Raw genomic sequence first — 16655 nt, forward strand, 5'->3', positions numbered from 1 at the left:
CAGTATGTAACAATTTCATATTTAAAGTACTTTCAGAAGTTTGAATTCTTAATATCGTTCCTAGAATTTCTAAAAGTAGAATTGGAGGCAGATCTTTTAGTTATCAGGCTCCTCTCCTGTGGAACCAACTACCAGTTTTAATGAGTGAGGCAGACACCCTGTCTACTTTTAAGGCTAGGCTTAAAACTTTCCTTTTTGATGAAGCTTACAGTTAGAGTGGCTCAGGTTATCCTGAGCTACACTATATTGCCAAAAGTATTTGCTCACCCATCCAAATTATTGGAATCAGGTGTTCCAATCACTTCCATGGCCACAGGTGTATAAATTCAAGCACCTAGGCATGCAGACTGTTTTTACAAACATTTGTGAAAGAATGGGTCGCTCTCAGGAGCTCAGTGAATTCCAGCGTGGAACTGTGATAGGATGCCACCTGTGCAACAAATCCAGTCGTGAAATTTCCTCGCTCCTAAATATTCCACAGTCAACTGTCAGCTGTATTATAAGAAAATGGAAGTGTTTGGGAACGACAGCAACTCAGCCACGAAGTGGTAGGCCACGTAAACTGACGGAGCGGGGTCAGCGGATGCTGACGCGCATAGTGCGAAGAGGTCGCCAACTTTCTGCAGAGTCAATCACTACAGACCTCCAAACTTCATGTGGCCTTCAGATTAGCTCAAGTACAGTGCGCAGAGAGCTTCATGGAATGGGTTTCCATGGTCGAGCAGCTGCATCCAAGCCATACATCACCAAGTGCAATGCAAAGCGTCGGATGCGGTGGTGTAAAGCACGCCGCCACTGGACTCTAGAGCAGTGGAGACGCGTTCTCTGGAGTGACGAATCGCGCTTCTCCATCTGGCAATCTGATGGACGGGTCTGGGTTTGGCGGTTGCCAGGAGAACGGTACTTGTCTGACTGCATTGTGCCAAGTGTAAAGTTTGGTGGAGGGGGGATTATGGTGTGGGGTTGTTTTTCAGGAGCTGGGCTTGGCCCCTTAGTTCCAGTGAAAGGAACTCTGAATGCTTCAGCATACCAAGACATTTTGGACAATTCCATGCTCCCAACTTTGTGGGAACAGTTTGGAGCTGGCCCCTTCCTCTTCCAACATGACTGTGCATCAGTGCACAAAGCAAGGTCCATAAAGACATGGATGACAGAGTCTGGTGTGGATGAACTTGACTGGCCTGCACAGCGTCCTGACCTCAACCCGATAGAACACCTTTGGGATGAATTAGAGCGGAGACTGAGAGCCAGGCCTTCTCGTCCAACATCAGTGTGCAACCTCACAAATGCGCTTCTGGAAGAATGGTCAAAAATTCCCATAAACACACTCCTAAACCTTGTGGACAGCCTTCCCAGAAGAGTTGAAGCTGTTCTAGCTGCAAAGGGTGGACCGACGTCATATTGAACCCTATGGATTAGGAACGGGATGTCACTTAAGCTCATATGTGAGTCAAGGCAGGTGAGCAAATACTTTTGGCAATATAGTGTATCTCTATAGTTATGCTGATATAGGCTTAGACTGCTGGAGGACATAGGGACCCTTATTTCATCATTCTATCTCTATTCTCCCACTCTGCAGAATCTGTTAGTTCAATCTCTAACGTTCTGCTCTCTCTGCTTTTTCTCATAGTACCGTAGCTTCATCTGGTCTGTTCCTGTTTGGCTGTGACTCCATCCTGGAGAGAAATATCAGCTGTGCTGCTGCCATCAACACCTTTGTTTCTAGTTGTTGGAGATCAGCCTGTTTATTTAGTTTAGTCCTGTTTCTCTGACCGTGACTGAGTGGATGTGCTCTCTTCGTCCTCTGGCATGGGAGCTGGCTCGGAGCTCGTCTGCCTGGCTGTGTGTTTCCTGGACGGGGCCGCCTTTTACAGCTGCTTTTTATATCTCTGCTTCTGTCTCCTTGAACCCCAGTCGGCCTCAGCAGATGACCGCTTGGTTCTGCTGGAGGTTTCTTCCTGTTAAAAGGGAGTTTTTCCTCTCCACTGTCGCTACAAGCATGGTTAGTGTGAGGGATTGCCTTCGAGTCAATGAGTCGATGCAATCAACTGGTTTTGCTTAGAAAACATTGAATCTATCTGACTGTATGATCTGGTGAACTGTAAAGTGCCTTTAGATGACTTGTGTTGTGAATTGGCGCTATAGAAATAAACTGAACTGAATAGTTAAGGTGTAGTGGAGGATTTTCTGAATTTTTGAAAAGACCCGCCCTGTACATTTAAAAATAAAAATGCACCTGCACAACCTTGCACCCGATTCTAAGAGGGAACGCCTATTAAACATGTGCAAAAGGGTGCACAAGCCCATTTCTCCTCGTGCACGCTGTGTTTAAAAGTTACTGTTTGCATACAAGCTTACTTTCCAAAATTTTTATTTTTCCACCAAATCAGACTCATCACAGGTAAGTGAAAATGGGGACGAGCACGCAGGACAGCCTTACGTAAACATATCACCAGAATGATTGACAGTTAGGAGGAACATTTATTTAGATGATCCACCAGGAAAAAGAACATCCTCCACTATACTTTTAATAATTAATCCATAACTAAATTAGTAATGATATTTTAAATAACCATGAATAATCAGATTATTTCAGTCCTAAACTTATTTATAAGGGAAAGATTAGGTTATTAAACACACTATGTGAAAACTTATCCTTGAACAGAGAGGTCAAACTATCATTAACAGACAGGGTAACTCACTCTGGCATCCTGTCAGACTGTTTGCCACTTGGTTTCAGAAAGTGAACGTTAACTGTGGTATAGCTCTCTGTTTTTAGTGTAACAACAGTCCAACAACCAGAGCTGAGAGAATCTGCTGTTAGCGGAGCTTTTTAACAGGTGGTTCTGGTTGCTCTCTGAGGAATGATAAAACTATACTCGATGAAGTGCATTAACTCACAATATTCACCATCTATAGTACCGTGCTAATTGCTAGCATGTTTTCAGATGTGCAGAGATGTAAAACACCATGTCCACTTGATTCATCATTAAGCCTGACAGAAGTTATAGTCTTTGGACCAGAGTCTTTGGAAAAGAAGCTGATTAGTCAGTCACTTCATTTGGATGGGAATAAACTGATTTCAGATAATAAAGTAAAAAATGTTGGTGTTATTTTTCCATCAGGACCTGTCATTTAAATCCCATATCAAAGAGGTTTCTAGAATGTCCTTCTTTCATCTGCGCAATATTGCAAAATTAAAAATATCATGTCCAGGGGTAATGCTGAGAAACTAGTCCATGCATTTGTTATTTCAAGGCTGGACTATTGTAATTCTTTGCTATCAGGAAGTCCACAAACTGTAGTTAAAAGCCTTCAGCTGATCCAAAATGCTGCAGCCAGAGTTCTGATGAAAATTAAAAACAGAGATCATATCTCTCCTATACTAGCTTGTTTACCGGTTGATTGTTCCTTATGTTCCTAACAAAGCACTTCACTCTCAATCTGCAGGTTTACTAGAATTTCTAAAAATAGAATGGGAGGCAGATCTTTTAGATATCAGGCTCCTCTCCTGTGGAACCAACTACCAGTTTTAGTCTGTGAGTCAGACACCCTGTCTACTTTTAAGGCTAGGCTTAAAACTTTCCTTTTTGATAAAGCTTATAGTTAGAGTGGCTCATGTTATCCTGAGCTATCGCTATAGTTATGCTGCTATAGGATTAGACTGCAGGAGGACATAGGGACCACTTTTCCTCTCTTTGCTTCATTCTATCTCTATTCTTCCATTCTGCAGTATTTACAGTGTTGAATAAGGATAAATGTGACTCAGTTTCAATGTTCGATGAGTTTATTAGATAAATTAAACTGAGCGGCACTGGCTGACAGCAGACAGGTCAGGGAAAAGTTCTGGTTCAATTTAACATCTCTCAGAGCTCTTTTAAGTCCTTAACCTGAACGAGGAGAGACATACCAAGACATGGACATCCAGCGGGACATGAAGAGGATTAATCAGATGAAGGAGAACATTTTGACTTTAAGCTTAAAGGTTGGTGAAGCTTCTCAGTCATCCAGGTCATAGTTATTCCAAAAAAGTTAAAAATCAATCCACTTTGTTTCCAAGTTTGAAGATGTTTCGCTTCCCATCCAGGAAGCTTTCTCAGTTCAAAATGTCAGAAATAGCGTTCAGTTTGAGACTATAGAGTGGACCAAAAACAAAGCCTTGTTTTGGCTTAGAAAAGATTAAAATTGAAACGGAAGAGCCGTTCTGCCCATTAGGAATGGGGGTCGTTGGGCTTCTTTGTTAGCCTGCAATAACCAATATCTATCTTTGTCTCTGAAAGGGGGGGTCGTTAGAGGGAATTGAACAGACGAGGTGTTGCCAGTAGCAGGTATTGCAAACTAACAAAAAACTCAAACGACCCCCATTCCAAAGGGGCGGACCCGTTCACACATTTCAATCTGCTTGTTTTCTAAGCCAAAACAAGGCTTTGTTTTTGGTTGTCTCTATAAAGCAAGGGTGTAACTTTGTGATGAAAGTTGGTGGGGACCCTCTAAGGCCCCGTCCACACGAAGTCAAAGCGAACACGAAACGCTGATATTTTCCAAAACGTTTGCCGTAAAGACGGAGACGTAAAATAAATGTGATCGTCCACACGAATGCATGAAAACGCTGCAAAATGTATGCCAGGCCTGTAAGTGGCGCTGTGGTGCCAAAGCAAAAAAAGGGGACGAAATGTTGGGCATGCGCACTAATATTTATACATGGTTGCCCTGCGGGTCCATTTTCGTGGTTAAGTCAAATTCAGGTGCTGAACTATGTCGTCGATATTGCTCTGTTCTTCCTGGAGATATTCCAGAAGAAGAAGATTCTGTTGTAAGCCTGACAGCAGGGTGAGTAGCATGAGCAGCTGTTGTTGTTGTGATACTGTGTTGCGCATGCGTGTTTAGAGGCGACGCTATGATTCATGTGTGTAAAAAAAAAATGCGGTTAGAGCGTAAAGATGGAAACGCGAAAACGGCGTTTCAGAATCTTCCCACTCTGAAGGCTGAATAAAAAAAAGATTGTTTACAGACCCCCGAAACGCCGGCTTCGTGTGGATGAGAGGCTGGTTTGGTGAAAAATTTGTGCGTTTAGGCCAGGGTTTGGCTTCGTGTGGACGGCCTAAGAGTGGTGGCTGATGGACCTATAGTTGCTCGACACAAACGCTTTCAAAAGGGTTTGTATTTTTCAAGTATGAGCTCAAACATATATTTACTAAATGCTTTCCTATTGTTGAGAACAAAATAACCACAATATACAGATATTGATATTTATGGATAGTTAGACAATGTGTAAAAAAAGGATGAACAACAAAGGATTCTGATGCCAACAGCAAGATATCATGCCTCCCTAGTAAGTACACAATTTAATTCATTGTGAACCTTATTCATTTTATTCATCATCCATCTAGAAAAATGTGGATTGATTGATGAATGTTTTCCCTTTCAGCTACATGAGTGATTATCCTCCTTATGTATTGAAATTATTGGTGGGGACATGTCCGCACCAGTCCTTCAGAAAGTTAGGCCTGTCCTATAAAGCCTCCAACTCAACTTCATTTCTGACATTTTCAAGTAAAAAAGCTTCCTAGATGGGAAGCTAAAAGTCTTAAAACTGGGAAACAGTCCAGTGGATTGTTTTTCAACTTTTTTGAAATTAGGCTTATAGATACAGCTGGTAAAGGAATTCTCCACCTTTCGGTTTCAGAAAAAACGTCTTTTTTAGAAAACCTGGAATCAGGCCAGCTGAATAGAAATGACACGGAAGACATGTCATACCTTTAGTCCTCTGTGACCTAAAATTCAATCAAATTCACTTAAATAACTGTTCTCCATCTCGCCTCACCAACTCTTTCTTTCTTTCTTTCGTTCTTTCATAAGGTCCTCTTTAACCACCAAAACAAACCAAACGAGGAAGCCTTTAATGAACCTCTGAAGTTGTATCTAGACGTCAAAGACGAAGTTTCAGGCCTTTGACCGTAGTTTTTAAAACTATGTCCAAGGTTCTCACAAAAACGATTCACACCTCACCAAGTTCTAGAAGAAAAGACCTGATTCTCCAGTAGAAATCTGGAAGTGAAGCCTTTCCTTCTGTAGTTGCTGAAGGACGCATCCCTCTTAAATGGAAATCCACCACAGCTCTCCCATTACACAATGGTTTAACCAGATCATGTCTTTGTTTAAAGCACAGATAATCTAATTACCTAAATACAGGGAGACTTTTTTTTCCAGGCACCAGTGGCTTTTATTTTGTTATTTTTGAAAGAAGACAGACAGGAAACGTGAGGGAGAGAGAGAAGACATGCAGCAAAGGTCAACAGCATGGAACTCGGACCTGTGAGCTGCATCAAGACTTAAAGGGGAACGCCGATTTTTTTACATTGGCCTCTTGATTTTACGTTATTACATCATGTTCTACTCACCCAGATGTTTTGTGTCATTTGGAGCCGTTCTGACCATACTCACCCATATGACACAAAACTCATATGGGTGAGTAGAACATGATATAATAACGTAAAATCAAGGCGCCAATGTAAAAAAAAAATATAAATAATTGCTCCCCTTTAAGAGCTGGTTATACTCCCGCAGCAGTGTGTCACAGTGAGCTTGTCGCAGATATTTTTGATTTATGCCCAATATTGAAGCGTGGTCTGCACTATGTTATTCCACGCCGCAACCCAAGAGGGACAATCAGGAACTAGCTGTGGGTCTAGAAACGGCCGAAGCGGTGAGGAAGTGGGGGCGAGTTTGTGCGACAACGGAGGGACACGAGGGCCGAAAAGAGCGGGGATCCAGGTGGAAAAAGGGTCCAAGCGTTGTCGCGCACCTCGCTCTTCCAGCTGGTCGTTTTCCACAATGGTGGTCATACAAACAAAACAAGCCGGTAAGGTACCAAACGGGAAATACTAATAGTGTAGAGCAGATGTAGAATTGACCAATCAGAGGCCTCCTGTCTGCGGTCATGCTACTATTTTGGAGAGGCACACCAGAGTGTCTACGGACGGGGCGGGGGAACATTACAGTTCACTGTGAAACACCCTCAGACGACCTGGTTTCTGAGAATAAATCAGCCTTCAGGCCTCCATAAGGATTATAGGCTTTGGCCCTGGTGCCACCACTGCACCCAGAAAAAAGTTAAAAATGAGAAACATGAATAACTTCCTCAATAAAGGGAACCCCCCCCCCCCCCCCCCCTTTTTTTCTTTTGCTCATCTCAAGGTCACAACTACAAATTGTTCCTCAAAAGAATTTTTTTTCCAAAATACTACATCTACACAGTGTCTATAATAGTGCAGAAGAAATTTATTATTTTTACTGAAAAACACAAATTGTATATATATATATTAGGGATGGGACGATTTATGAAAACCGTCAGAATCGTTCGGTTCAACTGTCTCGGTTCGGTTCGCGTGTGTTTCGTTCGGTTCATGCGCTGCTCCTTTTTCTCATAGAGGAAGCGTTTACACTCCAGAGCAGAAGGTGGCGGTACTGCGACCAAAGCCAACCGCCAGTAGTAAACAAGAAGAAGATGAAGAAGCGAAGCAGCTTAGCCGGGTGTAGCAGGGGAAAAAAATCAGTTGTTGTGGAGAATTGTGTCGGTATGGCGAGTGGGAAAGAACAGGAGTTGGAAGACGCGCCAGCAGCACTTTATAGGTCTGCTGTATGGGACCACTTTGCATTTAGAGTGACCTACGATGACGGCGAAAAGAAAGTTGTGGATAAAAGTGCAACAGTGTGCAAGCATTGTGCAACACATTTTGTTTATGCTAACAGCAACATGTCATGCTAACCCCGAAATCCCTCATACTCTGTCAGCAACCCCCGCTCCGCCCCGCTGCACTCCAGACCGGCTGCTCAAAGCAAAGCCTACAGCCTCCACTGTGGCTTCGTCCGCTCCCCTCTGAGTCCCTTGGAGATGGTAGAGAGCATGCGGAGATGATTAAATTCAAAGCAGCAAAACATACGGAAATGATCCAGGGTTTCTGCGGATCATGTAAAATAATTACAATCCATTATTTTTGGGGGGATTTTTTCATTAAATTCATAAATTTTTATGGGATTTCAGTGTAACAATCAACATGTATCGAATTGAACCGAAAACCGTGACCAGATACCGTGAATCGAACCTAACCGTGGATTTTGTGAACCGTTCCACCCCTAATATATATATATATATATATATATATATATATAAGGGATATAAACAAATGATTGACTTACGACTGTTGATTAGTGCTTGATTAGATTAAACTTTATTCTGTCAAATCAATGAATTACATCCGCTAAGAAGGAATTTCTTTCAGTGTTGTAAAGTTCTCATCGACCAGATGGGGGCGATGCTGTTCATTCGTAATCATAGCCTGACTGTTATTTCCAAAAGAAGTAAAGCCAGAGCTCTGGCCTGCTAGAGCAGAACCATGAATGGATCCAGAGTCCGGTCCAGATTATTTCCACTGTTTAATGGATCCAGAATAAACTTTCTGTGGTTCTGTCAGAATTTTTTCTTCCTTTTTTTAATCATAGCACCATCTTTTTATTATTGACCCATGTTGCTCCATATTTACAGAAAGGACAAACCAAACAAGTTTGAAATTCAGTCGGCTGTCGTGAGCAAATCGCTCATTGGGCAAACAAAGATTCTTCTTCCTCTCAAATGAAAATGGAGTTCTTTCTGTAAAATTGATAAGACCATAATATCCATATTTGCTCAGCTATATCTTGTTTGTTTTTTGTTTTTTTTTTTGTTTTTGCGGCAATACCCACAGGTGAAGCATGTTACTTTCCCAAAAAAAAATTTAAAAATGAGGGAAAAGGTTTTCTTTTTTACAGCACTCGCTACTCATGTTTTTCAGACAGTCGGCTGACAGGAATGGGGGTAGCAGAGAGGGGGAGAGACATGCGGCGAAGGACCACAGGTCAGATTCGAACCCAGGATGGCCGCTTCGAGGACTAGGGCCTCCGCACATTGGACATGTGCGCTATCCACTGCGCCACCTGCACTCCCTCGCTGCTCAGCCATGTCTTTGTCCAAAAACGTTGTTGTCTTTTCTTTTAAGGGCTTTCAGCACAAAATTACACAAACTGCCATAGCAGCACATTTCTTTCTAGTGAGCTTCATATTCCTCTTCTACTCGTTTGGCTTCCGGATAGACGAGTCCGTGTAGCGCCATCTCACTGCAAAGCTGCGTCCCACATGGTTTTTAGACGTACAGTGTGAGCAGGTAGATCGCATCAGAGCGTCAGGTCGCACAGTGTCAGAACATACACTATATTGCCAAAAGTATTTGCTCACCCATCCAAATTATTGGAATCAGGTGTTCCAATCACTTCCATGGCCACAGGTGTATAAATTCAAGCACCTAGGCATGCAGACTGTTTTTACAAACATTTGTGAAAGAATGGGTCGCTCTCAGGAGCTCAGTGAATTCCAGCGTGGAACTGTGATAGGATGCCACCTGTGCAACAAATCCAGTCGTGAAATTTCCTCGCTCCTAAATATTCCACAGTCAACTGTCAGCTGTATTATAAGAAAATGGAAGTGTTTGGGAACGACAGCAACTCAGCCACGAAGTGGTAGGCCACGTAAACTGACGGAGCGGGGTCAGCGGATGCTGACGCGCATAGTGCGAAGAGGTCGCCAACTTTCTGCAGAGTCAATCACTACAGACCTCCAAACTTCATGTGGCCTTCAGATTAGCTCAAGAACAGTGCGCAGAGAGCTTCATGGAATGGGTTTCCATGGTCGAGCAGCTGCATCCAAGCCATACATCACCAAGTGCAATGCAAAGCGTCGGATGCGGTGGTGTAAAGCACGCCGCCACTGGACTCTAGAGCAGTGGAGACGCGTTCTCTGGAGTGACGAATCGCGCTTCTCCATCTGGCAATCTGATGGACGGGTCTGGGTTTGGCGGTTGCCAGGAGAACGGTACTTGTCTGACTGCATTGTGCCAAGTGTAAAGTTTGGTGGAGGGGGGATTATGGTGTGGGGTTGTTTTTCAGGAGCTGGGCTTGGCCCCTTAGTTCCAGTGAAAGGAACTCTGAATGCTTCAGCATACCAAGACATTTTGGACAATTCCATGCTCCCAACTTTGTGGGAACAGTTTGGAGCTGGCCCCTTCCTCTTCCAACATGACTGTGCACCAGTGCACAAAGCAAGGTCCATAAAGACATGGATGACAGAGTCTGGTGTGGATGAACTTGACTGGCCTGCACAGAGTCCTGACCTCAACCCGATAGAACACCTTTGGGATGAATTAGAGCGGAGACTGAGAGCCAGGCCTTCTCGTCCAACATCAGTGTGCGACCTCACAAATGCGCTTCTGGAAGAATGGTCAAAAATTCCCATAAACACACTCCTAAACCTTGTGGACAGCCTTCCCAGAAGAGTTGAAGCTGTTCTAGCTGCAAAGGGTGGACCGACGTCATATTGAACCCTATGGATTAGGAACGGGATGTCACTTAAGCTCATATGTGAGTCAAGGCAGGTGAGCAAATACTTTTGGCAATATAGTGTATATCGTAAGATGCGGACTTTTAAACCCTGCGGTTTTGTCATAGAGTTTCAGCTGTAGCTGCGTGTAACGATTGAAAAAAAAAAATCGTACAGTTCTCTGCTGTTTGGAAGGAGAGGATATTAGAAAAGGGGAGAACAGGATAGGAAAAGAGATGCTAGCAGTTATCGTGGTGGATGGAGAAGCAGAGTTTTAACATTCCCTGAAGACCAACTAGAACCACCTGTTTAGAAGCTCTGCTAACAGCACAATGTCTCTGCCAGCACTGATTGCTGGATTAAACTAAAAACAGAGAGCTAGATCACAGTTAGTGAAAACTTTCCTTTTTTAGAATAGTCCTTTATGCTAGAAACTATGACAGAGTATTAGGGCCAGGCTAGAGATTTTTTTTCTTCTATTACAAGAATAAAGTCGTAAAATTATGAGAATAAAGTCCTAACATTACGAGAATAAAGTTGTAAAATTACTAGAATAAAGTCGTAACATTATGAGAATAAAGACAAAAAATTTAAGAGAATAAAGTCGTAAAATTACAATGAAGTTGTAAAATTACGGTAATAATGTAATATTACAAGAAAAAAGTCATAACTTCCCTAAAATGAGGAATGTCTAGCATCATGTGAAGTTATAGTTTGGCTCTAGTTTGAGAAATAAGGAAATATTTTAGCATCAGCATGAAATTGGGCAGGATGTCAAAGTGGACTCAGGTAATTCTCTTCATGTTACGATTTTATTCTAAAAAAAAAAAAAAAATCTGTAACCTGGCCCTAATACTCCGTCGTAAGAATAAAATAAAACAATTAGATAAAATGACAGAGTTTAATGCCGAATGTCCCCAGTATACGTGATTACCTCAGTTATCCTTCTACACACATCTATAAACCAGAATTAAATACCCCATCCAGAAAAAGGCCCTTAAAAGCTGCAACTCCACTATTAGCTGTTGTCGTACAGGAAAGTTGGACGTGTTTCAAGGCAAAGAAGGAACCCTGATTTAAGAGAAAGACCAAATAAATGGGTTGTAAAAACACCGACACCATCCTCTGCCTGTGGCTCCACAGGAGAAGCAGTCTGGGAAAATGCTGCCACCCAGTCGTACAGAGAAAACAGCTCCTCATATGGTCAGCATCCTTTCAGCTTTGCTCGACCCAAGAAGCTCTACAGGTGAATCATCTGATGCCAATACAACAATCAGTGTCAGAGGTCAGGGCTGGAATATTTCCCATTTATTGGCTCTCATCTAATCAGAAAAAAAAAAGAGTTGCTCTGATATTTAAGCCTCTTTTTTTTCTGTTGGACCTGAAAAGTACAAAAAACGTATCTGAACCTTAATATTAAACCTTATAAGCGTTCATCACAGGAAGCAACACTTAACAAAACCACTGCAACTTTAAGTTAAAGGAAGTCCACCTGAGTGAGGCTCCAGCTGGTCTGTTTGTGGCAGAATAAGCTTCTAAACATCTTCCCAAGCTTTTAACATCTCATCAAACATGGAAGAGGGGACCAACTGACCACGCAACCACCAAGACATGACCAGCACGGTCGAGGAGTGCCAGGAGGTCCACTGTAACTCTGCTGGACCTGAAAACATCCACTTAGGTGGAAGAAACAACCGATAGACATTTTTTTCTAAAGGAAAAGTCTGGTCACATTCAGAATTCAACTTTCTGAAAGTACTTTAAATATGAAAGTATTCCATACTGTTGAATAAATAAGTGTTTTTAATTAAGAGTAATTTTCAGTTGAACGTGCTTTACTGGAGGCATCCATGTTTGTCAAAGAACACTACTGCCACCTACTGCTTTGTGACGTCACGGTGCGGTATCGGCTGTTGATCAAGTCCCAGTGCTGTATCTGGTGTTTGTCACAACGCGCTATTATCCAAGTCATCTTGAAAACAATCTTCTTCCAAATGTTGGCTACATATTACGGGTTTTTTCTCTGGCCAGAAGTTTGATGGCAAATCCTCCCTCTTCAAGTTGGCGATCCAACGACGAACCCGTCCGTGGAGGATCAGGAATCAGAAAGGTGGAATAACTCTTTTTTTTTTTTTTTCATTTTACCCGATGTATTCCAGCATCCAGCTGCCATGCACGTGGGCATTGTCAGTTTCACTATAGCTCTGGTGAATTTCAATGGTGAAGTCCTCTGGAAATCTTCAATAATTGTTGTTGATTGCAGATGTGTCTAGTAGTTCCCATTGATTTTGCTTGTAAAGCGGGGAGAATGGCGCTAGGCTTACCGCACCGTGACGTCACTGCCGGAAGATGGCAGGAGGGAGGGGCTACTATATTTGGGCAAAAATGGCCGCTCCCAGACTCAATGATCGCACTGAAAATTATTGTTTTTATTTTTTTACTGACAAATGCTAAATTCATTAAATCACTGTGAGCGTATTAGTTTTAGGTATAGATAATGATCCATTCATTATTCCTTACTGACCAAACTTTTCCTTTAAACACAGATTTTCCCACTGGTCCAGAGACGGTGAAGTTCACCATTCTAATCTACAAACCACCAACCACCATGCGTTCACTGTGGAAGAGGAAAGAGGTGCCAGTGTTCTGTCAGATGAGCATACCTAGAGTCAATACCCTTATCTCTTTAGTTCGGAGGTCTTCAACAGGGGGTCCACGACCCCTAGGGGATCCATGGAGGTACTGCATGGGCGTCGTGAAAGTTTTGGTTGATTAGACTTTTTCTTTTTTATATTCCCCCTTGCAATTTTTTCCTCTAATTGAAATGTCTTTAAATCCACATTAACATGAATTCAACACAGTGTAGTAAACAGATAAATGGAGGCAGAAGATGTCTTTCAGTCATCAATGCACACATTCAGCGACACACAGGAGCTCTTTCAAGTTGGGCACCATTTCATTCACAACACCTGTCCCATCAACCAGGAATCAGAATCAGAAATACTTTAATAATTCCAGGGAGGAATTACTTTCGTTACATTACTCCATCTGTAATAGAGTGACTATAGGACCAGTTTGATATAACACTATTTCAAACCCTGCTCCATATGGCCATCAATTTGGGTCTCCTTGGCCTGGAAAACTTTGAAGACCCCTGCTTTAGTTTATCCCTTTAGTTTTGAAAAATACACTTTAAATTAACTCAACAGGCGTGTATCCCTTTAATCATGTACAAAAAAAACAATTTACTTATTTTTTGTTGTTTTCTGAAGCATATGGCGATCTGAATGTTGTTGTTTTTTTGTTAAGTTTGTTGTTGTGTTATTTTTGTACATGACTACATGTAGTTTTGTACGAAGATAGTCATGCATGACTATCTTCTTACAAAACTAAAGCGATCAACGCAAATCTGACGCCTTGCGCATGCGTATTGCCTATACGTATGCTGGTCTGACCGGTGTTCTGTCAGACCAGCATACCCATAGTCAATAGCTGTTTATCCCTTCAGTTTTGTACGTCCTGTCTGACAGAACAGTGGCAGCATCATGCTGTGGGCTTGTTCTTCCTACCCAACCACAACTGCGCCTCGAGCTTCTTTTCCGAACACACGGCTTTACGACCAACCGCAAGCAGTTCTGCTTAACATATCGCATTATAAATATATCTGAAGAAATTGTTTTTATAAACATTCTTTTTTAATATATATAAAGCATTTTAAATGCCACGATAATCACATTTAATGAATTTTAATGCCAATTAAGGCCTTAACTTCAAAAATTATAATTTTTTACGACCTGCGGAAACCCTGTGATCTCACAGAACAGCGGCAGCATCATGCTGTGTGCTTGTTCTTTCTATCCAACCACAGAGAAGAGGTTGTCAGGGCAACCATTCACCAATCTAAAGAGGTTGGTAGCTTCTCAGAAGCAAAACAACCACCCATGTAGAACCTTCTGCACATTTTCTTCTTTTTTATAGTTTGTCAAAAATTGGGGGAAACCAGAAATCAGGAAAAACCTGATTAATGCACAAAAAAAAAGAGGAAAAACCTCCAAATGATGTGAGAATGAAGCCCTAAGAGCTCCTGAAAGCAGGCCAGCTCACAGCAGCCATCCTTTGTCTGCGGCCCTCAACTCCACCTGGTCACCTCAGAGGGTCACGTGCGACTCAGTGGGAGCTCTCGCGCTCACCTGGCTGCTGTAAGGAGTCCGTAAGCTAAGAGGCTAACAACAGCTTAGCTTCCCCCCCCCTCCTCCAAACCCTCTACTAATGAATGCTAGCAGCTGCAGAGGCTAAAGCGGCTAGCTTCGATGAGCTGCCATAAGTTGGGAGCTCTGAGGGGATGAGGGGAGAAGTTCCCGGTGGGAGAGGGGGAAACTGGAGGAGCAGGAGGAGAAAAAAGGAGACCCGTTCGGCTGTTAGCCCCCGCAGCTAGCACTGTGCTAGCTTCTGTAATGTCACCGCATCGCTGCTGCTGCTGCTGTAAATACATCCCAGCAGCAGCCGCCTGTCTCCGCTCACACGTGTGGACAGCCGTTAAAAACTCCCTTCTTCCATCGGAGGACAGAAACCCGGCGGACAGCTCACCTGCTCGGGACTCCCGGCCGCAGTCTCACCTCCGCGTTTCCTCCCCAAAAATAAAAAAAAAAGAAAGAAAACGCCTGCTGCTTTTTTTATTTCCAAGGACACAAAATCGCCATGACAGTTTAGAAAAATGCATAAAAAATTAGCAGGGAAGGGGGAGGGAGGGGGAGGAGAGGGATGGGGAGGAGGAGGTCTATTTAATCTACATAAAGCTCCCAGCAGCAGTCTGGATGCGGGACTTCATCCTTGTTCCCCATCTGCACCGCAAACATCCTCCCCGCATCCCGAACTTAAAGATCTCGGTTCTTCCCTAAAATGGCCTCTGCAGCAGCCAAAACACAAACAGCCTTTTTTTTTTTTAATTCGCTGGGAAGTTTAGCTGCTGCAGCCAGCCTAACCTCAGCTCTCTGGGTTTCACATCTTCCATTGGCTGCAGCCTTTAGCGCAGCTGGCTTCCCGCATGTTTCCATTGGTCCCGCAGCTGTCACGCAAAGGCAAGCCGAGCCGGGTTTGTCTGAGAGCTATCGCGGTACCCCCGGGCTGTTTTTTCCACCCTTCCTGCTGAATCGCATAGATGTCCGCCTGTTGTCTGTTTTTCTTTATTCCCTCCCCCCTCCCCCGCATGTTTCTGTTCTGTCTCGGTTCTTACCGCAGAGCTGCAGGAGGATCCAGTCCGCTTCCCACCGCACCGACCGGCTGCTGGCATCGAGGGGAGCGTTCAGTCTTCACCCCCCTCCTCCTCTAATGCAACAAAGCCAGCGGGTTTACATTTCTCCACTGCTGCCTGCATCCACCAATCATGTCGCCTTTTACTCCTCCATCATTAGCGGGTCTGAAGGGAAAGGAAGCAAAGGAAGAGGCATTCCAGGTCCTCTGCAGACCTGGGTTCCGTTTCCCGGATGCTCAGCCTGCTGCCTGGCAGAGGCGTAGCCACAACATTTTTAGAAGGGGGGCCAGGCAATAACCGATGAGAACTGAGGGGGGCCGAAGGTGGATAGAACCTCAGGGTCAGGCCTAACTATACTTTCCTACAGCTTTTACTAACAAATGTCAAAAGTACACACAGTTGTTACTTAAGTAGAAGTATAGATACTGCAGTTTAAAAACACTCCGGTAAAAGTTCAAGTATGGCGTTGACCTCTTTACTTAAAGCTACAGTGTGTAATAATTACAGGGATATAAAGTCAGAAATGTAATATATTATACATAACTATGTTATTTATCATCACCTACGAGCTCAGCCTTTTAACCATAATATTTGCGTTGCCTTAGAATTCGTTATTTATAATTACATAGGAGCGGGTCTCGCAGCCATGGGGGCAGACATCTTTGCGCTACGGCAAGCGCAGAGGCAACAAACTAGCGATTGCGAGATCTCCCATTACGCTCGAAAATAACTACGGCAAGTTGAGAGAGATTAACTGAGACGGTACTGAACAGTAGATGGCAGTATTATGCCTGAGAAGCGTTTAGTCTGCCTGAAACCAAAGAAGAAGAAGAAGCAGGTATACTGCGCCTCAGTAACAAGAAAGGTGAACAAGGCGGCAGGCGTGAGTGACTTTGCAAACTGTTTGGCACTGTGTGGCCAAACATCAGACGAATGGAGGATCATGCCTACTCTGTATCACAACGAAAAGCGGCGGACACCGAACCCCCGTCATCT

The 16655-nt window shown here is 43.3% G+C and overlaps 1 protein-coding gene across 6 annotated transcripts in view; it reads right to left on the reverse strand.

Moving 5' to 3' along the window:
* Positions 1 to 15915, reverse strand: part of chd6 (chromodomain helicase DNA binding protein 6) — a 109020-nt gene extending 93105 nt beyond the window's left edge. For 5 of the 6 annotated variants that reach the window (XM_038297540.1, XM_038297539.1, XM_038297538.1 and 2 more), the window contains exon 1: positions 15642 to 15915. The gene's annotated coding sequence lies outside the window, so the exon portion shown is untranslated. Of the gene's footprint in view, positions 1 to 14995; positions 15562 to 15641 lie in introns of those variants that run through there. The other variant, XM_038297537.1, reaches the window with a different exon arrangement.
* Positions 15916 to 16655: the final 740 nt, after the last annotated feature.

Source organism: Cyprinodon tularosa, unplaced genomic scaffold (assembly GCF_016077235.1).
Source record: "Cyprinodon tularosa strain WSP-4 unplaced genomic scaffold, ASM1607723v1 ctg390, whole genome shotgun sequence".
Lineage (NCBI taxonomy): Eukaryota > Metazoa > Chordata > Actinopteri > Cyprinodontiformes > Cyprinodontidae > Cyprinodon > Cyprinodon tularosa.